Genomic DNA, 25,035 nt, shown 5'->3' on the forward strand with positions numbered 1-25,035 from the left:
GGAGTCCACATTTCTGGTAAATCAGAAATGTGGGCAGAGCTAGGGGCCAAGCCAGGCAGGGCGGAGTGGGGTGTCTGCTCGAAGCTTCTCACCGTGCCGCAGTTGTCGCAAGAGAGCACGTCCAGAGCCCGAATACATGCTCGAGCAACTGTGACACAACTGCAACACGGTTGCAGATGTCGCAGAGGGTGTTGCGATAACCGAGTCAGACCCAGATGAGCCGGAATGGATGCCAAGTAGAGAAGCAGGTAAGATTATCTACCGACATTTACAACACAATTCAGGCACAATGGGCCTCATTCACCTCATTTCTCTTATTATTTTCCTTATATCTTTGCTTAACTGTCTGTTGAGAAAAATAAGAAAAGCCACCGCCGCATTCATCAACGTCCAAATCTGTTCTTACCCAGGTGTATTTCATGGTGATCCATTTAAAAGGAAGCGATTTACGGGTTGTTCAAATGTATTATACAGCACAATACACCATCCAACCGGAGAGGATAAATGCATTTAATGCTCCAGAAATAAATAAATAAATGGCTTAGCGAGGCAGCCTTAGCGCACGTTCGAGCGCACACACACACGTCTCAGTGTGTTCCTGTGGGTCGCCCATCGCATGTGTGTGTTAATCTGATGACAAATAAAGACTTATACTAGGGCTGGGCAATATGGCCAAAAATGATATCACGATAACGATATGATAATGTTATCATATCACTCGATATCGATAATTATTTATATTATATATATATATATTTTTTTTTAAACAGATGTATGTTTATTTTGCAGCAATTCTTTGTCGTTGCCGCCCCTCACACTCCAGTTCTCAGGCTGCAGCTGCTTTGAAAGCGAAAGTAAACAGGCTTCTCTGCTGGCTGTGGCTCATGTGCACCATGACTCGCAACTGGAGACTAGCTCTGCTAGCACACATAGCCTACTGTGTACAGACTGTTTCAAACTGTATTTTAAATTAGAAAGCAAACAAAATAAATGGACAAGAGAAAAATATCTCAATTTGGTCAGTCTTGTCATTTGGACAAGCAAAGCCATTACTTTAACACTTTGAATGCCCATCACGAGATATCTCTCGTTATCAGCCCGCGGGTTGAATGCCCATCACGAGAATTCTCATTTTATTTTTTTTATTAGCGATCTGAATTCATATTTCATCAACCGAGTCTACTGTTGGTATAGCAGCCCCGCCAGGCGCTCAGATGTGAAAAAAGTGCCCCATATCGTCTCCCAGATGGTAATGCACCCTTTTGGATTGGACTCAATGAAAAAGCATGAGAAAAAAATACTCCGGAATCCACATTTACTTCTCACGCATGTAACCGGAGCCAATCAGCTTCATTCTGGACCCTCGGCACAGCGTGTAATATGTGTTTTACAGTATACGCGTGGGATCAATAAAAGGATAGATTTTTGGAATGGCGATCAGGAATTGGAATAATCCATTTGGATACCATCTGATCTCGGGTAAGGAATCTATTTTACCAGTCTTAGGATAATCAGACCCGTTTTCACAGAGATATAAGCTTTTCCCCTATAATGTGATATGGCTGTTTGACTGTAAGAGCAATCAGGAACTGAGAGAATCGATTTTCAGCGCGCGGCACCAGCGTGCACACGTACACATATACTATCGATAATCTAGCGTTTATTTGAAAACGATTCATAAATCGGCCGAAAAATGACAACGTTCTAGAATATTACAGTACAGGGTGAATATCATGTAATCTTTTTTTCCCCCGTGAAAACGAGGGCTTTTCAAAATGCTATAAAACGGAAATGAACCGATAAAAAAACAATCCGCTTCGACAATGTTGACTGGAAATGAGTCATTGATAATGTGACGGGCAGATTAGACACATTAAAATAATTTAAAACATAGATTAGGCGATATTAATGCTAACATTGAAGTGGATGGTGGGCATTCAAGCACTAAATGTGCGCCCCCTGCTGGGCACTGAAAGTGTTAAAGGGCTCTACATGCTCGAGCAAATGCGACACAACATGGTTGCAGATGTCGCAGAGGGTGTTGCGAAGATGTTGTGTACCTATCACAATTTTTACCTGAGTGACTGCAACACAACCGTTGCGTTGATGTTGCGTAGCATTGATTGGTTGGTTAGTGAATGGGGGCGGGGGCCGGGGCTGTCGTATAATAATATTGGTTCCGCAGGCAGGAATACTATCCTCGATAGAAACTATCGGTTGTCAAGCTGCTTTTGTATGTTGTACCGTTGTCACTATACCAAACATTTTGACTTCGATACAGATAGGAAACATTTTGCCTCCAAAATGCATCTCCAAGGGAATATCCCTTGGAGTTGTACACAACGGCGACGCCACACAAAACATTAACACTTTGACTGCCTAAAAACGATTTACAACGTCTTTGCTGGCGATGCTAAAGTTGCCGGGGGACGCTGTACAGCGTCCTTATATCAATATTTGAAAAATCTGGAATCGGATTCATATTCCCCCTCCGCTGGCCTGAGATTCACCAGCAGGACCCACTGAGCTCTCTGGCGGTTCAGGAGCGCCATCTGGTGGCCGATCGGCGCAACTGCTTAACAGGAAGCGCAGTAGAGGTTTTGCTGGTCGGCCCTATTGCTTCCGGCCACTCGGGATAGGTTCCGGCACTCTAGCTCGTCACTCTACATAGCGATCGATTGCCAATAACTCGATAAACAACATGATTTGGACGTATATACCATTATACAAGCTGGAGATGGACCGGGTAATAATATATCCCATAATGATAAAATTTCTACTCGACGATGATCGCCCAACGGCGCGCGGAGACTGGGGTGAGTTTCAGCGTGTAACGTTACCATCTTCGATACTAACTGCTTTTATCAACATTTGACCCACATTAGATGATTGGTATAACGCTGCCCACGGAATTATAAACGCCCCCTCGCCCATCCGGTCAACATCAGATGACGTGTAGTAACTTCTAGAAGTACGTCTAGTTGGAATTTTTTATATCGCGCTGATTGCCATCAAACTGTATTTCATCATCAATATAATGCATTTGGGGCTATATATCACGTTCTGGAGAAAGTTGCAGAAAGAGATGAAAACATACTTATACATTAGACCATACTTTACTATGAATATGTGAATGAAAAAGTTTAACGTTGCTACACAATGAACAATACATATAGGACTTTGAATGGGCCCTAATAATGGCAATGTAGCAATAGAATTTAAAAAGTTATAGCCCTGCAAAGAAGGGGACGTTCTCCATAGACAAATAGCGCTGGCAATCTATGGTATATCATTAATTTAACCCATGGCAGCCAAAGTGTTAATAAGGCTATGCCTATGCTGCTATGACTAATGTGTTACCAAGTTGGTTAATTTAATTGTAATCATCTGCTTTTGTAGGTGCATTGTCTGATATAATTATAAATTATATATAATATAATTGTTTGCTTGATAGACGAAGGTTGCAACATAATTACCGGTATATATATATATATATACACACGGTATGTAATGTCATGTCGTTGGCTGTGAGAGCAGCCCCACTGCACCCAGGCAGCGCAGCCGAGTGAAACCTTGTTGGCAGCCATTATGGCAAATGCTCAGGAAGCACTATTAGTTTGATTTTAGTTATTTTCACGTTGGTTGTGTTTAAGTTGATGGCGGTGAGTGCTGCTCAGGAAGCACTATTTGTTTGATTTTAGTTATTTTAGTTATTTTATTTGAATGCTTTTTGCTGGTGGATATCTTGTACAATATCATTCTAACTGATGTTGATAGTGATGTACTGTAATTGATGATGTGACTGATGTTGATGATGATGTAATGTATGTATTGATGTAATGTACTGTAATGTATTGAATGTTGTTGTACATTTGTGCGTGCCGGACCCCAGGAAGAATAGCTTTTGCCTAGTGCAAAAGCTAATGGGGATCCTAAATAAACATAAAGAAAGGGGCTACTTAATTAATTAATCCAATCCACTTTATTTATAGAGCACATTTAAAAACAACAAAGTTTACAAGTCCCACAACATAAGAGTAAAAAATATATATATATATTATAATTAATATTTTTTTATTCCCCCCTCCCCCCCCCCCCCCCGAAGCTTCTAATTAAAATCGAAGCTCGGCCCCGAAGCTTCGATTGCCAAAAAAAGCTTCGAAGGTCAGCCCTAGTAGAGGGACATTAGCATTAAAACAACCTACAGTACAACTCTTATTATAGTATGTGCATTGCAGTTTGTGGGGTATCACTCTGGAATGGTCTGGATGAGTATAAAATTTTGCAATAATATCAATCAATTTAAAGGTAGCTATAAACAAGCACTTATGGACACATAAGAGAGGAGCTTGAGCAGTAATGTGACTGCCTAATACATATTTGTTCTCATTTGGATATATAAAGTACTGTACTTTTATTTAATTTTTCATTATTTGTCATATTATTTTTATTAGTATTAAATTATTATGTAAAATATTGTAAGGAAGGGGCAGGGCTTGATACGTTTTTTACTTCGCCCTCCCCCCCGTTCCTTCGCCAACACTTATTGTATGGAAATAGTCTTAAAGACCATTTACCTTGCCTTTTTTTTTTTAAACTTGTTTTATGTTTCTATGTTCGAGACAAATACAAAATCTAAATCAAAGTCTTTCATTCTACAGCAGTATAAATTGTTATTGTTATGTATTTTTTTTTTTTGAACAAATGTTTTTAATTTTTCCCCTTTTTTTACATAAAACCAGACACAATACATAAACAATGGAAATCCACAATAAATCACAGGACTATGATTGACACAATAATGACAATAATGACAGTCCAGAACTTAAATCAAAATAAATGTAAATTAAAAGATTTACCCATAATAAATGCAATACAATACCTATGCTCTTGCTCGCTCTTCCCCCCCCCTCAGGACACCTTCTTGGACAATCCATCCATTATTCCGTTTAACACCAGAAATTACAAATTCATATGCTAACCTTTATTCTCTCCACCACCTCTAACCAGATTGCTATGCTGGCTTCACTTACACCTAAAATTCTTGCGGTAGATATCTCTAGATAAATCACAGAGATAGGTAAGAACCCATACCTTCCGGCACATTTTATCCGGTTGAATCCAGCGTGATGCTATCAGCTTTTTAGCAGCCGTAAAGGCGCTCCCATAGTCCAGCAGACTGTACACAGAGCAGACTCCGCGGATGTCCGCGCGGCTCTTTGAGCTTTCATAGTCCAGCAGATCTCAGCGGACGTCCGCGGTCTATTTCCTACATTTCTCGCACCAGTTTTACTACATTTCCCACAATTCTGTCTGTTCTACTGGAGGGAACATTATCAGCGAGAGCGAGAGCGAGAGAGAGAGAGAGCGAGAGCGAGAGCGAGAGCGAGAGCGAGAGCGAGAGCGAGAGCGAGAGAGAGAGAGAGAGAGAGAGAGAGAGAGAGAGAGAGAGAGAGAAGAGCTTCACGGGCTCATCTCTCTCCTCGCGCCGCGGCGTCACATTAAATGCAGTTCGATGTCAACCAAAACGCCGAGCAGCGTTTTGTGTGACACCAAGTCAGCGGCGCGGATGTCCGCGCCTCAGAAAATAGGAGCGTCGCACCTGTGGGTCTGCTGTCCGCAGAGATCAAAGCTCAAGAGTCCGCGCGGACGTCCGCGGAGTCTGCTCTGTGTACAGTCTGCTGGACTATGGGAGCGCCTTAAGACCGGACAAAATTAGTCTCTTTACCTGTATAGAGGCTGCTAACTGAGAAACATCATTCAACATCAATACAGAAGGCAGTACAGGTATGGTCAGAGATAAAAATTCTGATAATTACGTGTTTACTTCTTCCCAGAATGTCTTAACCGGAGGGCATTCCCAATACATATGCATAAATGTACCAATATCACCGTTTAAACATAAGGAGCATCGAGAGTCTTGTTTAAGCCCCATTAGGAACAAACGTCTAGGAGTTAAGTAAATCCTATGAATAAAATTAAGATTAATCTGTTGATGATCCGGGTTACGTGATGAAAGCCGTACATTTGCCCAAACTTCATCCCAATCAAAATCTACTTCCAAGTTTGGTATATCCTTCCTCCAGACTAAGTCTAGAGGAAGGACCTCATATGAGGACGTAAGTAAGTGACGATAAAACTCGATAGAAAGCCTGTTATGTTTATTGTTATTTGCACTTACAAACATACATTCTGGAATAAAATAAGTAAAGGAAGAACAGTTAAAATGTGCAGGAAAGGTCAAAAAGCACAATGACTTATAAGCGAACCCCCATCTTAAACCTATACCTGTGTACCAGTGACCTGTGTATTTACTAGGGGTGGGCGTAAGTATTTGATTGATCAATTACACACGGCTATGAGAAAACGATCTTAAATTTATGTTTTAGGTCGCTTTCACATATAGTTTTGGTGGACTCTGTGCGGTTCTGGGGGTGAAGTTGCAACATTGTTGCATTCTTCATTTGGTTCGCCTGCTTTCACACAGATATCTGTGAGGCGGACCGAGACCTTCTGAACAATGTCACGCGGTCGAAAAGGGCGCTTGTCTATTGGACAGTGGAAATGTGTGTGTGGCTGTGATCCTGTGTGTGCGTGCGCGCGCGCGCGCGTGTGTGTGTCTGTGTGTGTACTGCGGAGCCCTCCAGATCAGCGGAGCCGAGTTTTGACATGGCATTGATCCATTGTTCTATTGAAGCACATTACCACCATCCTCTCGCTAAACAACTTGTAGACCACGGTGTTTTTATGAGTGCCCACAAGTAGCTGTTTTAATAATATAATAAGCCGCGCGCCTCGGTAATAATAATAAGCCGCGTTTTTTCTTCCTTCTTCCCAAGATGCACAGACATATATAGATAGATAGAGAGATTAGATGCAGTGTGCTTGTTTTGCAGTGAGTGCTGCGAGCAGTGGTAATAATAATCACTTCCTATATTTGGTTCGCGTTTGGTTCGATGAAGCCGAACCGAGACCTACGTTTTCAGGCGGACTAGAGTTCGCCTGCTTGGTCCGCGGACCGAGTTGAACGCGCATTCACACAGACCCGAAAAACCGGACTATCGAATTCTGGTCCGAAAGTCCGGACCAAACAGCCCCTGTGTGAAAGCGACCTTAGACTTCGCTCTTTTGTTTTGAAACCCCGCAACCCGAAGTATTATTGTTGACAACTTGTGTCGTCCGGTTCTGTGCTTTAGCTAACACTAGTTAAGCTAGCTAATATTTGTCTTCCTTTGACTTGTTGAAAATGTCTAGGATACAAATGTTGAGGTTCCGTGTGGACGAAACGTGCATAAAAAAAATACTTTGGTGGATACACCTAAACTCGTCTCCGTGTGGACATGGAGAAGTGGGGTCAGGACACACACACTGTCGAGTCTTGACTTTAGGCACATAGCGGACATTTATGCATATAACATAGAACATTTACGCATATTTCTGCGGTCAAAAATTGTTAATAAAAGTTAAGATGTATGTAGTACCCCTACTTACTGGTCACAGGAGTCTTCAATAACATTTGGGTGGCAATCCATTTTGTGAATACATTTGTTGAAACAATATATTTGTTGGCAGACGACTCCTTATAAAACTGCTATCTAACGTTGGCAAGCTAACTTGAGTAACATTAAGTAACTTGTGTGTTCCTCCATGAGTAATCGGATTTTTTTTATGCCCATCCCTAGTATTTACCACATGGGAAAAAGATTATATGACATTTGTTTTCTAAGCAGATATATACTCAAAATAGCCAAATTTATCATTCTTTCCAAAAGACCAGAGGCTAACTGCCTACGAAAACAGGCACAGAAAAGAGGATTTCACCCATTTCACTAGACAAATATCAAGATGTATCCAGAGCTTTTAGTCTAATCTGCCTGTTGCTTATCAATGACTCGTTTTTCAGTCAACATTGTCGAAGCGGATTTTTTTTTATCGGTTCATTTTAGTTTTATAGCATTTTGAAAAGCCCTCGTTTTCAAGGAAAATATAAATATTCCATGATAAAAGACGTTTACTGGAATATTCTAGAATACACAAAAACTGTCATTTTTCGGCCTATTTATGAATCGTTTTCAAATAAACGCTAGATTATCGATAGTATATGTGTACGTATGCACGCTAGATACGCGAGCTGAAAAATCGATTCTCTGATTTCCTCATCAGCGATCGCGCACACAGACACATAATACAACTCTGATTATCCCAAGACTGGTAAAATAGATTCCTTACCTCAGATCAGATGTTCTCCAAAAAGATCATTCCAATTCCTGATCTCCATTCCAAATATCGATCACACTTATTGATTGAGTATTGGCTACTGTGAATATATATTCCAGACTGATTCCCGTCCCGCGATGACTTCCATGTTGAGCAGACAGCTTGCCAGCTCAAGGAGCCAGTCTAAGCGACTGACCTGCAGTTACACAGGGATAGACGATAGGAGGCGCTTTATTCCATTCTGAGCTCCTACAGGGGCTGCTGTACCAACGGGAGACTCGGTTGATGAAATATGAATTCAGATCGCTAATAAAATAAAACGCTAATACACGTGGTGGGCATTGAGGCGTTGGGCTGATAAAACGAGTTATGATGTCATGGGCACTGAAAGTGTTAACACTGAGTGCCACAGACGAGAATTCTCGTTATTTCATACCGACCGTTGAGTGCCACGGACGAGACTAGACAAATATCAATGTATCCATCAGTAGACCAAATGCATGCTTTTGCAGAGGACAAGAAGCCTTCAGTCGACTCCTTCAGACATTAACACTATTTCATGCCGACCGTCGAGTGCCCCGGACGAGAATTCTCGTTATTTCATGCCGACCGTTGAGTGCCACGGATGAGAAATCTAATTTTTTTTTAATAGTTATTTCTTTTATTAGCGATTTCCATTCATATTTCATCAATCTAGCCTCGCGTTAGTGCTGCAAACTCTCTCTGAGCTCCATTGGGAAAATACAGCCCCCTATCATCTCCCGGATGGTACTGCACCCCTTTGGAATGGTTTGAATGAACCGCATGGGAGAAAAATAGTACGGAATCCACATTTTACTTCTCAGGCAAGTAACCGGAGCCGATTGCAGTCTTTGTGGTCCCGCAGAACAGCGTGGAATAATGTGTTGGAGCACCCAGCGTTGGATCAATAAACGCGATCGATATTTGGAATGGCGATCAGGAATTGGAATAATCTTTTTGGAGAACATCTGATCCGAGGTAAGGAATCTATTTTACCAGTCTTAGGATAATCAGAGCTTTTTTCACAGAGATATCAACATGGGCCCTGTGTGTGTGTGCGATCAGGAAATAAGAGAATCGATTTTTCACCCCGCTTCTATAGCGTGCATAAGTACACATATACTATCGATAATCTAGCATTTATTTGAAAACTATTCATAAATAGGCCGAAAAATGATAACGTGTTTTGTGTATACAGTAAAGGGCGTTTATCACAGAATCTTCTGAAATCTTCTGAAAGTTTAAAACAAAATTGCGTTGGGGGCGGAGCCAGGCGTTCATGGAGTAAGACGTGTTTCACGAGAGCTCCCTACTATCGTGCAAAATACACTTTTCTCCCCACTAGTCTTTATTTTATTTTTATTTGTTATTGGTCTTGTTGAGTCGTCGAGTATCAACTACTTTGGTCGACTTTTTTCAACTTTTTGCGATGTCGATGGAGACCAGAGCCATGAGCACTCCAGCCGGCAAACTGTCACCGAATATATCCTCGCCTTCGCCCGGAATAAGTGGAATAAGTGAAATAAGTGAAGCCGTTCTCTCGGTCATGACCAAACTCCATGCAGACTTTGAGGTACGCTTCGCTGAAACACAAAGAAAAGCACAGGCGGAATTTTTTGATACCCTTCATCGGACAATGTCAGAGGAAATTAGATTGGCGATCGACCCGCTGAGAGAGAAGATGGAGTCGCTACATGCTGCCTCCACGGCTAATGCTAACGAACTAGCCTCGCTAACGACAGAGGCCTCACAACAGGGCGAGAGGATGGCGTGTCTGGAGAGCTCCCTGCTGGCTAGGCAGGCTGACGTTGCCAAACTACAGTCGGTAATTGTGGAAATGCAGTCCCGGGAGAGACGTTACAACATCAGGATTGTTGGTGTCCCGGAGGGCAGCGAGGGAGGTCGTCTCTCGGAGACCATGCCGGAGTTGTTGCAGAAAATACTGGGGGACGATGTCCTCCCCAGCCCACCCATGTGCGAGTCGGCCTACAGAGCGGGCAAGGCCAGTCCTGGAGTGAACAAGGAGCCGAGGCCCATCATTGTTAAGCTAAACAGGCTACAACAGAGGGAGCTCATCATGCGGTCGGCCCGTGCCAGAAGGGGTGAACTCGGTCTCAGCAATCACAAAGTGGCCATTTTCGAAGACTTTACGCCGGAGGTTCAAGCACAGAGAGGCGAATACAAGGTGGTCATGGCCAGGCTATGGAAACTGGGCCTGAGGCCTACGCTATTCTCCCCTGCGAGATTATCTGTGCTGTGTAAGGGCGATGATCGTCGATCATTTTGGTCGTTGGCTAAAGCGGAGGAATATCTCGGGGGGATAGCAGACTGTAGCTGGATAACTATGTCGGGTGAGTGACGTGGCGATGTGGGCCTAAATACATTGATAGGGCGGACTACTCACAAATGCTTATTGTCATGCCCAAACAGGCTAACTGGGCATTGCCCATCCAAGCTAGCGGGGCATCCCAATGACTTCTGTTACTTGCTAATGCTGACCTCATGGTCGTACGTGTGTGTCGCCTCTATGAAAGCTAGCGAGCTAGCTGGACAATGTTCATATCAGATACGAGCGTGCTGGCTGGTTTCATCACTAGCTTGCGCGCTAGCCTCGGGCTAACTAGCATGCTATGGCTATCGCCCGCACCGAGTCATTCGGGACCCGTTAATGTTTACGTATTTTGGCTGTTGTTGCTGTTTAAGTGGCATCTGTTTGCACAATTTAACTGTGATTGGGTCCTGCCCTACCTATCTTCTGGTATGCTTTATTTTTTTTTAAATTTTCTTTATCCATTTGTGCTATAGCATTGCGACGTTGATACGCAGATTCAGAAGTAGTTGGTTACAGGGATGGCGTTGAGTTATTATATAATAATGGCAAATTTGTCCCTTATAGTTGGCTCATATTAGGGCCAAGGCTCACGTTTGTTTTCGCCAGTAACACCTTCGGCTGATCTGTTTTGTTGTGTTTTTAGGTCTTGTTTTCCTTGTCTAGACGGGGTTTGGCTGTTTTTGAGCCTTAGGCTCCAGTCGTAGAAGGTCGGTTATGTATATATATGCAATATATAATAACAGGTTGCGTCAGGTATAGCTTATTACTATCCCCGGATTAATGAAGGTGTTTACTTCTATTCTTATATAGGATTATGTCATTCCAGCCCTTGTGCCTGACCAGAGGGACTGTAAATGCTTGCACCTTGACCAATAACCCTTTTTCCTTTTTCTTTTTATTGTTGCTGTTTAAATGACATCTGTTTGCACAATTTAACTGTGATCGGGTCCTGCCTTAGACCATCTTCTGGTATGCTTTAATTTTTTTAATTTTCTTTTATCCATTTGTGCTACAGCATTGCGACATTGATGCGCAGATTCGGAAGTAGTTGGTTACAGGGATGATGTTGAGTTATTATATAATAATAGCTATTTTTTCCCTTATAGTTGGCTCATGTTAGGGCCAAGGCTCACGGTGGTTTTCGACCGATAACATTATTTAATTTAAAATCTTTATTTTTATTTGTGTTTATTGGACTAGTGGGGGGTTTAATCAGGGGTTTATCTAGAGAGGGGGTCGGAGTGGAGCGTCTTATTGGATCCATGATTCCAGTGGGAAACGATAGGAAGATGACCATCCTTAGTGGATGGAGCATAGGGAGGGGATTGGAGAGTGGGTATAGGAGGGTTAATATTAGGATGGGTGGGTTAGGGTTTAGAGTAGAAGTAGGGGGGGTTGTAACTGGGGTGGTATTTTTCTGTGTTTTCTGTACTGTTGTCCTATATGTGTGTAATTGTTCCTCCTCTGAACTCTTGGGATTGACCGTCTGGGCCCGCCTGGATCAGCGCCTCTGTCCTCAGCCTGGCTGCACTGGTATGTTCTCCACGCATTTAGACAAATTCGACCATGGCTAAATTGAATATTTTAATCTGGAACGCAGGGGGTCTTAACGGCCCACACAAGCGTGCCAGTGTCCTTTGGTTATTGAAGAGAAGAAATATTGACATTGCTCTCCTTAGTGAGACGCATTTATTGGTGGGTGATGTGTCAAGGCTAGCAAATCGACAATATCACGTTATCTCCTCATCCTCAGCAGACGATAAGACAAAAGGAGTCGTCATAGTTACAAGACGTAACCTTGATATCAAAGTCCTGGATGTGTGGTCGGACACGGAGGGAAGGATTACTATAGCAAAAGTTGAGTTCTCTCATAGGAAGATGGCAATAATAGCATTGTATGCCCCTAACACATTTGAGTCAGCGTTCTATAATACAATCACAAAGAATATGTTGGAACTTACTGGATACGCTCTCATTGTGGGTGGCGATTTTAATGCGTACTGGGATGCGAAGATGGATAGGTCCGGGTCCTCTGAAACAAGCGACCAAAAACAGTCCTCTAAGGCCCTCAGGATGTGGGCCCAGGACACGGGGCTCGCAGACCTATGGCGCATATCCAATCCCACCCTCAAGGATTACTCTCACCTGTCAGCCAGACACAAAACCTTCTCTCGAATAGACTATGCATTCGCGTCCCCTAATATGTTTGATAGTTTCGACGTCTCATTGGTTCCCTTAGCTCTCTCGGACCACAAGGGGATTTTCCTTATGGCAACCTTTGGCAGGCTGGAGAACGAGAGCTCCCAGGTGGCGTTTTAACTCAACCTTATTAAAGAACGATGATTTCTGTACTGAGTTCAGGAGTAAACTAGCTGAATTCTTGCAGATCAATGTCGGCATGGTCGAAGACCCTAGGGTCCTGTGGAACGCATTGAAGGGATTTATCAGGAGTCATGTCACACTTTGCCTCCAATTTGCATAAATCCCGGTAAAAAAAACTAGAAGGACTGGAAACATTATACGCGGACCTATACGCTTCTTTGCAGACTAACTATAATGAACGACTAAACACACAACGTAAGATAGTCAAGAAAGAAATAAACTCCATACTTAAACAACAGTCTGAGTTCTTGATACATAGGACAAGGCAAAATTACTACTTTCACGGTTCCAGGCCTAGCCATCTGTTGGCAATGAAAAAACGCTCGAATGATCATTTCTCGGATATCCCTTCGATCAAGACGCGACAGGGAACAGTCACTACTGATTCGAAAAAGATCAACGACACTTTTAAAGAGTTTTACTCAGTTATATAGCTCAGAGGTTAATTTCGATAACTCTAAATTTGAATCGTTCATTGGCGGGCTTGAGATACCCCACATTTCGGAGGAAGAGGCTAAGGAACTGGGGAAACCGATCACTCTTATGGAACTTAGGGAGACAATTGCTGAAATGCAAAGGGGTAAGGCACCAGGCTGGGATGGGATTCCACCCGAGGTATATTTAGCTTTCTGGGACCAACTGGGTCCATTGATGCTCGATATGATCAATTACGCTATCGAACAAGGGGAGTTCTCAAGAGATGTCAACATGGCATTGATTTCTTTACTTCTCAAGAAAGATAAAGATCCCAATGATTGTGGTAGCTATTAGGGGTGGGACGATACATCGATCCAGATCGATATATCGATCTATTATCAATAATCAAATAGGATCGATGCCACGTAAAAAGATCGATTCATATTGCGATACTCTTATTTTGAAAATCCGGCGACGTCATCGCCCCGCGCCCAGTGTTGTGAAACTCAAACTCCGTTTAACATCAACAGCTGCCAGTAGCGTCTAGAGCAGGGGTGGCCAACCAGTCAGAGACTAAGAGCCACAAAAAAATTACTGTGGTACCACAAAGAGCCACACCATATACCAGCGTTTCTCAACCTTTTTTTTCAGTCACGGCACCCTTCATGTGTTTATAGGTCTCACCCTCTGGCCTCTGAAGTTGCTAATGTCTTTTTTATTTGGGCCTCACAGGGTTAAAAGTACCCTGTGAGACCCACGGTTTCAAAATTACAAAATCACTTTTAGCCATTTAAAAAAATAATGTTTATTTAAAAAATGTTAAAGGGGAACTATTTTACTATTTCTTTCACTATTTGGGCACTTTTACACAATTCCTGTGAGTCTATGGAACACCTAGGTTTTTTTCAAAAAAAATGCATTGTTTTGTATTTCTAATCAAGTACTAAAAACCGCATTTTTCTACCTTAAGATCTTAAGCCGTTTTGAGGCTGGGCTCCAACCACTGTGTGGCCTGGTGCCAACTGCCACATCAACTGCCACATTATTATGCAGCTGAGAAATCTCTGACATCACAGATATGCACATTTTCAGATGACTCAGTTCAGTGTGGGTGAATATTGTGAGAGGAGAATTGGAAGAATTCGCCAATATGAGAATTAGAGACATATATCCTATTAATATAAGTCCACATAGCTAAGAAACAATGGTAAACACTGAAAAAAGCCATTTATAAGATAGTTCCCCTTTAAGCACATGTATAGTCAATTGGTCCTGTTGTTCAGCCTCACAATGCTATTTGATAGTAAATGTGTTTATATGTCCCACCCTCTGGCCTCTGAAGTTGCTAATTTCTTTTTAATTTGGGCCTCACAGGGTTAACCTCTTAAGCCCGAGATATACAGTAAAAGTGTATATTTTCAGCATTATGTTTGTTTACCAATTATTTGAACTGTTATTAGTTAAATATAAGATTATAGAAATCTCAGGGCATTGAGTCGGAAACCGGCGCATATTGACAGGAGGAAGTGGCACAGCCAAAAGTGAGTGTAGTCTTTTGAAGGAAGAGACTCAGGGCTTTCAAATTTCGAAAAACTACCCTACCCAGCTCACACCAGCCCCTGTCAATCATCTGACTTCTGGATTTACTTTTTAATTTCTCTTATTTTTTGGGATTATCTCCCACAAACCTGAACGTTATTGCCATAAAACAGAACGCAGTTAGTTTCTCTACCTTTCTGTGAACGTCTTGCAAAAAACGGTGTTGCAATATGATGAAAAATGGTGGAGAAATTTACATTATAAAAAAGATGGCAGAATTCAGTACTGTATCTACAAAACCTTCTGTTTAATCATCTTCCCTTTATTCATTTGCTTAGATTTTTCAGGTCTGGTCAATTTTAGCATGGTGTTATTTACAGTCAAAGATAATATTTTTTTTAAATAGAATTGATATTCTCCTTTGGTTCATTACAATTTACTCAAGCCTAGTAACAGACACACTATTTCTGACACTGATCCATATATGTCCCTAGATTCAGATACCAAGAACATGCAAATGGACCATTTAAAAAAAAATTGTAAATGTTTATTCTACGTCCTTATGGAATGAGTGACATAAAAAAAAAAAAAGTATTTATAAAAAAAAAAAAAAAAAAAAAAAAAAATGGATGGAAGAGCTGCACATTGACGGGCAAAGAGCCGCATGCGGCTCGCGAGCCGCGGGTTGGCCACCCCTGGTCTAGAGCGTCACTACTAGAGCAAGACTAGTGTGCCTATTCTGTGACCCAAAACATGTCCCTGCTGTTTTATTCCACAACGGGTCCAATGCATCTAACCTGCTTTGCAATCCTCGTCACTCCATTATGCCCACGTCGCGTTAAAGATCGAAGATAACGTTACTTTAGCGTGAGCTAACAAGCTAACCCAGAGCCATAGGCAGAGAGAAGTGGGGACTGGGAGGGTGCATTCTCGGGGATAGCCCCACTAACGGGATCTGGCCGGTACTGCACCTTGGGACTCCCAATATGCTTTTCCAGCCAAAATACAGCTCTGTGACAGTGAATAGGATATTAATATCGAGAAAAAAAAGAAATTAATCAAAAACAGTGAACAGGAGGTCTATTTGTATTAAAAACAATAGATTGTTTTTCATTTAAATGTCTGGAAGAGCTAAAAAATAAAAATGTCATGATATTTCCATTGCCTTTTTTGTTTGTTGATTTAAATGTTACTGATTGTATTAAATGGGCACATAATATCGTCTCATATCGATCGCAGGCACCTGAATCGAATCGTATCGTATCGTGGCAGACTGTGTGATATCGGATAATATCGTATCGTTGTCCAAAGAATCGATATCGTATCGTGATTAAACTGGTGATTCCCACCCCTAGTAGCTATAGGCCCTTGAGTCTTCTCGGGGCCGATCTAAAAGTGTTTGCCAAGGTGCTGGCCCGCCGCCTGCAGAGATTTATGACGGTATTGGTACACTGCGATCAAACTGGCTTTATCCCGGGGCGCCTGGCTGCAGATAATCTCAGGAGGCTGTTGCATGTAGTCGATAACAGTAAAGACAATACAGCTCCGTCCACAGTTCTGTCTTTGGATGCCATGAAGGCGTTTGACAGACTAGAATGGTCATACCTGTGGAAGGTACTTGAGGTTATGAGTCTTGGAAAGAATTGTATTCATATAATTAAAGTCCTGTATGCCTCGCTGTCTCCAGATCTTCTAGACAGGGTTGTCCTCTGAGCCCAGGACTATTCGCGTTTTCCCTCGAACCATTGGCCCAATTTATTAGGCAATCGGAGGACATCGTCCCCATAATGGTCAATAATACACCACACAAAATTGCTCTCTATGCAGATGACCTACTGATTTTTATGGATGACCCCTCCCAGTCGGCCACAAAATTACTGGGAATAATCGACGACTTTGGTAAATTGTCAGGCTTTAAGATTAACTGGAACAAATCAGCCTGCCTACCTCTTAATGAGCTGGCCAAGGCGGTGCGACCACCAGCTGATATCCCCATAGTGGAACATTTTAAATACTTAGGCATAGAGATATTCCCCACACTAAGTCAAACTACTAAGTACAACTTCACGGGTACTTATGATAAAATACACCAGGATCTAGACAGATGGTCATCGCTCCCTAACTCCTTACAAGCCCGGGCTTCCATAATCAAAATGAACGTCGTGCCCAGGATACATTTTGTTAGCTCAATGCTCCCCCTGCCCCCTCCAATAGACCACTGGCGCAAGGTACAATCGATGGTATCTAAGTTTATCTGGAATAACAAACGACCGAGAATCAAAAGAGCTACTACTCAACGTAGGAAACAAGTTGGGGGCCTCGCAATCCCTGATTTTAAGCTTTATTTCTGGTCCTTTTCACTGAGACCTCCGATATGCTGGCTAGACCCTGTAGAGGCTGTATCTTGACGCTCCTTAGAAGTGGCGGCGGTCTCACCGCTAAGATTGCAGGATGTAGTGTACTCCACTGTCCCTATTTCGAAATGCCGACTGAGGTATGGACCGATCATAACTCACGTGATCCAAACATGGCGTAATGTACAGAAGTCGTGTGCGGTTAAATGCCCATGGCACCTGGACTCTCCAATTTTTAATAACCAGCAACTACTTGTTGGGCACAAGCCGGTTAGTATTCCTCAATGGCAAAGGAGGGGAGTTCATACTCTGGAGGATATTTATGATAAGAACGGCCTTCGGGCGTTTCAGGACTTAAAAGAATTTTATGATCTTCCCGGCGAGTCTCTTTCTTTACCTTCAACTAAGGTCAGCGCTGAGGGCGCATGGCGTGCCGTGGGCTCAAGCTTTGCAACCACACCCCTTTCTCAGGCTCATAGTGGACAGGACGACCTCCAGAGGGTTTGTCTCAGACTTTTATACGCCCTTAATTCAATCCATGTATAAAAATGTATCATTGGATACAATCTGGCGTGTGGATATCCCGGAGTTGGACCCCGAGTTTGACTGGGATGATGTTTGGGCAAATGTGGCATTGTCTTCCCGCAACCCCAATCACCAGCAAATTAATTTTAATTATATTCATAGGACCTATCTTACACCTAGGAAGCTATTTGCTATGGGACTGGTAACCGACTCTCGGTGCACTTTGTGCTCTCAAAGGGCCACTGGCACTTATATGCATATGTATTGGGATTGCCCACCAGTGGCCCGCTTCTGGAGGTCAATAACGGACAAACTTTCAGATCTGTGTGGCTTAACTATCCCATTCACAGCTGTTACGCTACTCCTGAACGATATAACACTACCCGCGTCCGTACAACTAAAAAGGGTTGTCCTAGCGGGCGTCACAGCAGCGAAGAAGCTTATAGCATTGAGATGGAAGGAGCCTGAGAAGCTCAGTGATTAACTGGTCCCTAACACTGTTGGATGTGATTTATCTTGAGATATCCACGGCGCGGGTGATTGGGGTGGGGCAGGCTGGGATTGACCTGTGGTTCGCAGCAGCTGAGAAGGTCAGGACCGCCGTGTGCGGCTGAGCGGGGTTGGGGTGCTTGTTCGGGGGAGTCCGGCGGTCTCGTGGGAGGGGGAGGAGGAAATGTCTCGTCTGTCTTGTCTTTTGTGTTGTCCTCTTGACGTTAACTTGGGATTTTATTGGGGGGGAGCTATTTAGCTTTTTCTTCATTATTTGGACACTTTTACACGGTTCCTGTGAGTCTATGGAACACCTCTGTAGGTTTTTGTTTTTCAAGTAGGTTCATTGTTTTGTTTTCTGGTCGTGTGATCAAAAGCGGCGTTTTTCTACCTCAGGACCTTAGGCCGTTTTGAGGCTGGGCTCCAACCACTGTGTGACCCGGTGGCATCTGCCACATTGTTGTGCAGCTGGGAAATCTCTGACATCACTGATATGCACATTTTGTGATGACTCAGCTCGGTGAGGGTGATTGTTGTGAGGTGAATTGGAAGAGTGGGCCTTTTTGAAAATTAGAGATATACGTTTTATTAATATAGGGCCACACGGCCGGGAAACGGTGCTGAATACTGGGAAAGGCCATTTATTTATTAGATAGTACCCCTTGAAATTTAAAAGGTTGAACTCCGTTTTCTTTTTCTTTTTTGTCTTTATAATTTGTTATTCTGTATTATTATTGTTTCTGTTATTTTCCTGTGAAGTTCTGTGTATTGTTATTGTGGTTATTGTGTTGTCTTGTTTCATGTAAATAATAATAAAAAAATGTGATCAAAAAAATTTGCGTTTTTCAAAATGGTATAAAACGGAAATGAACCGATTAAAAAACAATCCGTTTCGACAATGTTGACTGCAAACAAGTCATTGATAAGCGACGGGCGTATTAGACAGCCATAATTGAAGATATAGTTTATGCGTTCGCAAAGATGATCGCCCTCCATTGACTACAGCGGTGGCTGGCACCCCCTGCTGGCACGGAAAGTGTTAATGTTGCGTTTTCTCTCAAATGTAGCCAAGAGTAAAATAAAGACCCTACCCCTGTCAAAACAGCGGTCAAATTGTATATTTTCAGCACTTTGTATGAGTTATAGAAATCTCAGGGCATCGAGACGAGAAAAGGCGAGGATTGACGCAAGGATTTGGCGCAACCTAACTTGTGGTCTTTTGAGAGAAGAGACTTAGCCACTCAGGGCTTTCAAATAAAATTAAATAAACTACAATTCCCAGCTCACGCCAGCCCCCGACAATCATCTGACTTCTTTTTCCGTTTTTTTCCCCCTCTTTATTTTCGGGATCATATCTCACGGGTGGAACAAACCTGAACGCTATTGCCATAAATTAGAACGCAGTTCGTTTCTCTACCTTTCTGTTAACGTCTAGCAAAAACAGTGTTGTAATCTGATGAAAATGGCGGGTTTAAGAGGTTATGGTGGTGGTAAATTAAAGGTTGTGGTGTTGCAGCTAAATGTTTCCCTCCACACTGCCGCATGTGCATTTCGTTCACCATCTGGGCTAAGTCCCGGATCTCCTACAATCCTTCTTTTTTTTTTTTATTATAAGAAAACAGTAATTTATTCTCCCCCATTTTGCATTTACAACAAAGAAACGAATCTGTGCAAACTGGTCACATGATGCCCGTCTAGACCACCGCAATACTTCTGGTATTCTGAAATCATGGGAGAGAAAATGTATGAATGTGGATGAGAGCCTTGACGAAAGTGGTTGTAGCTACGGCTGTGCTGGAGACATGATCCAATAGACTTTTCCAATAGTCTCCTGAACACGGAGAGACCAATCCCAAGTCGATCGGAACATTCTCGGACGAGCTATAGTCACTTTTTCAGCACCTACTCCCCATGCCCAGATTTCCCGCGGAGTCTCTGGTTTGTAGATATAGGTTTATCAATATGCGCATTGGGGAGTTTGTGGAGTAGGTGCGAAAAAGTACTATAGCTCGATCCGATCGACTTGGGATTGGTCTCTCCGTGTTCAGGAGACTATTAAAAAAGTATATTGGATCATGTCTCCAGCACCCCCACAGCCGTGGCTACAACCACTTACGTCAAGAGTCTCATTCATGTTCTCCCCCCACTCTCTCTCCCATGAGCTCAATGTAACACGGAAGTGCAGTGGTCAATGCTCGCTAACTAACATCGACCGGCTAACTGTTGATATGATATCCAACCAGGCAACTCGCTTTTACATAGAAATTAGTATGTCATTGGCATTTTCATACACAACATGTACAAAGCAATAACTGTAGCAACCAAATGAAAACCCAATTGTCCAATTCTTACCTGTATAGGGGTAAGTGAAGAATCAATCAAACACAGGACACGCTGTTGCTCTCGTTCACGTCTGTGTAATGATGAATGAGAAGCAGGCAGCACGTTCACCCTATAGCAAAGCCCTATAAAAAGAAAGTTGCGTCAAAAAGCTAACCGGAAGCAGACGGTCACATGGTTCATGTAGGCTTAATTTAGTTCCAAACTAATTGTGGTTGTGGCGGGCCATTGGAAATTAATTGACAGCACGAGAGACATGTACTGAAATCGGCTTTTTACGGTAACTAGAGTAACTAGTTAATAATTCATGCATTGATTTACAATATAGATATTGTATATGTAGTTACATGATCATGGTTTAAAAAAAAATCTGGAAAAGGCGAGGATTGACGCAAGGATTTGGCGCAACCTAACTTGTGTAGTCTTTTGAGAGAAGCAGGGATTAAAGCAAAAAAATATCTCCTGACTGAACCTTTTTTCCTGCCAAGTCATATTCTTATTTTAACCTCCACTATATATATTTATTTAATAGCGTTAGCGTTTTAACACTTTGAGAGCCCACCACGTGATAACACGTTATCAGCCCGCCCCCTGAATGCCCACGACAATTGGTGTGTTATTTTTTTATTAGCGATCTGAATTCATATTTCATCAACGGAGTCTCCCGTTGGTAAACCAGCCCCATCAGGAGCTCAGATGTGAAAAAACCGCCCCTATCGTCTCCCAGATGGTAATGCACCCTTTTGGAATGGACTCAATGAAAATGGATGAGAAAAGAAAAATTCGGAATCCACATTTTACTTCTCAGGCATGTAACCCGAGCCGATCGGATTCATTGTGGACCATCAGAACAGCGTGGAATATGTGTTTACAGTATGTAGCGTTGGATCAATAAAAGCGATCGATTTTTGGAATGGCGATCAGGAATTGGAATGATCTTTTTGGAGAACATCTGATCTGAGGTAAGGAATCTATTTTACAAGTCTTGGGATAATCGGAGTTGTATTCGCTGAGCTCTCAGCGTTCGGCCCTATGTGTGTGTGTGTGTGTGTGTGTGTGTGTGGGCATGGCTTTGAGGAAATCAGAGAATCGATTTTCAGATTGCCTATATAGCGTGCATACGTACACATATACTATCGATAATCTAGCGTTTATTTGAAAACTATTCATAAATAGGCCGAAAAATGGAAAACGAGTCATTGATAAGCGACGGGCAGATTAGACACATAGCCATCATTTAAAACATAGATTAGGCGTTATTAACGCTAACATTGAAGTGGATGCTGGGCATTCAAGCACTAAATCGTGCGCCCCCTGCTGGCACTGAAAGTGTTAAGGGAACTAGATAATTTTGAACATCTTTTCTATTGCCAGTTTGCTTTTACGTAATATCAATGCCGTTTTCAATTAATTAAATGAAACTGATTGCAAGGGTTGACTGACTTTGTCATACAAATAAACAAATCTACATACTGTAACTGTTCAGTATAGTGTATAGTTCAAATTCAGTATTGTGTATAGTTCAAATTCAGTATTGTGTATAGTTCAAATTCAGTATCGTGTATAGTTCAAATTATGTATAGTCTATAGTTCAAATTATGTATAGTTCAAATTATGTATTGTGTATAGGGCAAATAAGAGTAAAACGATAGCATTTTAAAACTCTGTCCTGTAACATTTTATATGTTTAAAGAGAATGTAGTGTATATCAGCCTATGATTTATGGTAAAGTCGATTCCCTTCTTCAGATGACTTTGGTATCTCTCATAAGAAGACAGGCACATGCTCATGCTCCTCAGTGCAGGGCTGATTTCCATTTTGGAGGCGTTTTTCTCTGTTGCCTTCATGTGGGACTTGATAATGGCTAAGCCTTCATAATTATGTCTCAATGTTCAGCCTGGCCCTGTCTTTTTCAATGATGTCATCCATGATGTTAAATGATCCTTCGACAAGAGGGCCAGTGAACAATGACAGAAGGGCCTTTACCAACTTCCCTAAGATGGGGAATATCATCCCTCCTTCTGGCGTCTTCATGGCCAAGATCTTACTCCACCAGTCAACATCGATTCGTTCAGTATTCTCCTCAAAGTGTTTGGCCCGTGCTCCTAAATCTGGTAGGCTCGCACCTCTTCATTCAGTTGACCAAGCTCCTCAGATTTCACTGCATTTGGCAAAGACTTGGCTAAGGTGTTGAATGCAAATTATGTAGTTCAAATGTAGCAGGTGTAGTGGCTCTGACTCCAGGAGTGGAGAAGAAGGATTTTGAGGCTGTAGCCGGTGTAGTGGCTCTGACTCCAGGAGTGGAGGATTTTGAGGCTGTAGCAGGTGTAGTGGCTCTGACTCCAGAGTGGAGGAGGCATAATGCAGGATGTGTTTTCTGACATGAGTTTTCAGTATAGTCCAAATTCAGTATTGTATATAGTTCAAATTATGTATCGTGTATAGTTCAAATTATGTATTGTGTATCATTCAAATTCAGTATTATTGTATAGTTAAAATTATGTATCGTCTATAGTTGAAATTATGTATTGTGTATAGTTCAAATGATGTATTGTGTATAGTTGAAATGATGTATTGTGTATAGGGCAAATACAGTAAAACAATAGCATTTTAAAACTGTCCTGTACACTTTAGGACAATAGGAGCATGGGGGTGAAATGGGGGACCCTGATGTAAACAAGACAAATGTCTTTCTCTGGTCTGCATCCTCTTAACAATTGTGTGTATTGAGCTGTACTGTATTGTACCCATTCTGCAATCTGTTAATACAAGTTTCAATCAATCAATCAAGCACTCGAGTTTTCTGACATGCGTTTCTACTACTGGATCTACTGCCTGTTCATGGTCTATGTATGCTGAAGGTCCGGTCAGACCAAGTTTAAAAGAATAAAAGTGATTAAATCTATTACTTGTGTCCTGTAACAAATTATATGTTTAAAGAGAATGTATGTTTAAAGAAAATGTAGCGTATATCAGCCTATGATTTATGGTAAAGTCTATTCCCGCGGGGATGAGTCATCTCCGTCAAAACATCTCCTGACTGAACTTTTTTTTCAGGCAAAGTCATTCTTATTTTAACCTACACTGTGTATTTATATTTAATAGCGTTAGCTAAAAGGAAAAGACAACCTGTATCAGGGTCTGACAGCACTACAATTACATTTTCATATCATAACAGGCTGAGACTCACCGGTAGAGCCGCCGCTAACCCTTCGATAAGCTTTGTGGTCCGGGCATAAATGTGTCCATAAATCCATTTAGTTAGATCTCATCCAACACTGTCTGAATGCATCTTGCGATTATACATTTCCGACGACGAACTGTTAGCGCAATCCGGTCTCTCAAGTCGCTGCGTCCTGCCGATTGCTCGCAAATGACTATGCTTGGGGCGACCGCGGTAGGAAAAAAGCCCTTTTTCATGATATTTGACGCCTCTGATTGGCTCAGGTTAAAATCCGTCACGACTCCGAATCAAATGACGGAACTCGAAATCAAATTGACGGATATCCGTCTCAAGACGGAACGCTTTAATGCCTGGAGAAGAGACTCTGCCACTCAGGGCTTTCGAATTTCAGAAAACTACACTTCCCAGCTCACACCAGCCGCTGTCAATCAGACTTTTTTTTTAATTTTTTTCCCCCTTTATTTACGGGATCATATCTCACAGGTGGAACAAACCTGAACGTGCTTGCCATAAATTAGAACGCAGTTAGTTTCTCTACCTTTCTGTGAATGTTTATCAAAAAAACGGTGTTGCAATCTGATGAAAATGGCTGGCCAAATTTACATTATAAAAAGTAACTGTACTTGCAATAGATTTCATTTACGGTTTTTGCTGCACGCCTGGTGATACTAAATCCAGATTCAACTCTGCGATTTGAAAGGGGAGATTTGGCCCGATCCATAGACGTGTGACTTTGTCATAATAAGGTAATTTAGGCATGATATTCTATAATCATATTTCAAATTGCATGTGTCTGGATGGCAGAATTCAGTACTGCATCTACAAAACCTTCTATTTAATCATCTTTATTAATTAGCTTAGATTTTTTTTTACACACAACCTCAAGAAGGTGCTGAATGAGCTCATTTCAGAAAATATGGCTAGGGTTTAAGAGGTTATGGTGGTGGTGAATTAAAGGTTGTGGTATCGCAGCTAAATGTTTCCCTCCACGCTGCCGCGTGTGCATTTCGTTCCCCATCTGGGCTAAGACCCGGATCTCCTACAATAATTTTTTTTATTATAAGAAAACAGTAAATTATTCTCCCCCATTTTGCATTTACAACAAAGAAACTACTCGGCGCAAACTGGTCGCGTGATGCCTGTCTAGACCACCGCAATACTTCTGGTATTCTGAAATCATGGGAGAGAAAATTAATGAATGTGGATGAGAGCCTTGACGAAAGTGGTTGTAGCTA

General features: G+C 42.1%; 1 long non-coding RNA gene across 3 annotated transcripts in view; it reads right to left on the reverse strand.

Annotated features, from left to right (window-relative positions):
* LOC311230601 overlaps positions 1 to 25,035 on the reverse strand; it is a 76,750-nt gene that overhangs the window by 21,015 nt on the left and 30,700 nt on the right. For all 3 annotated transcript variants that reach the window (XR_014619820.1, XR_014619821.1, XR_014619822.1), the window contains one exon: positions 20,629 to 20,741. This is a non-coding gene — a long non-coding RNA (uncharacterized lncRNA). The remainder of the gene's footprint in view (positions 1 to 20,628; positions 20,742 to 25,035) is intronic.

The sequence above is a fragment of the Notolepis coatsorum genome, assembly GCF_963971535.1.
Source record: "Notolepis coatsorum genome assembly, chromosome: 6".
Taxonomy (NCBI): domain Eukaryota; kingdom Metazoa; phylum Chordata; class Actinopteri; order Aulopiformes; family Paralepididae; genus Notolepis; species Notolepis coatsorum.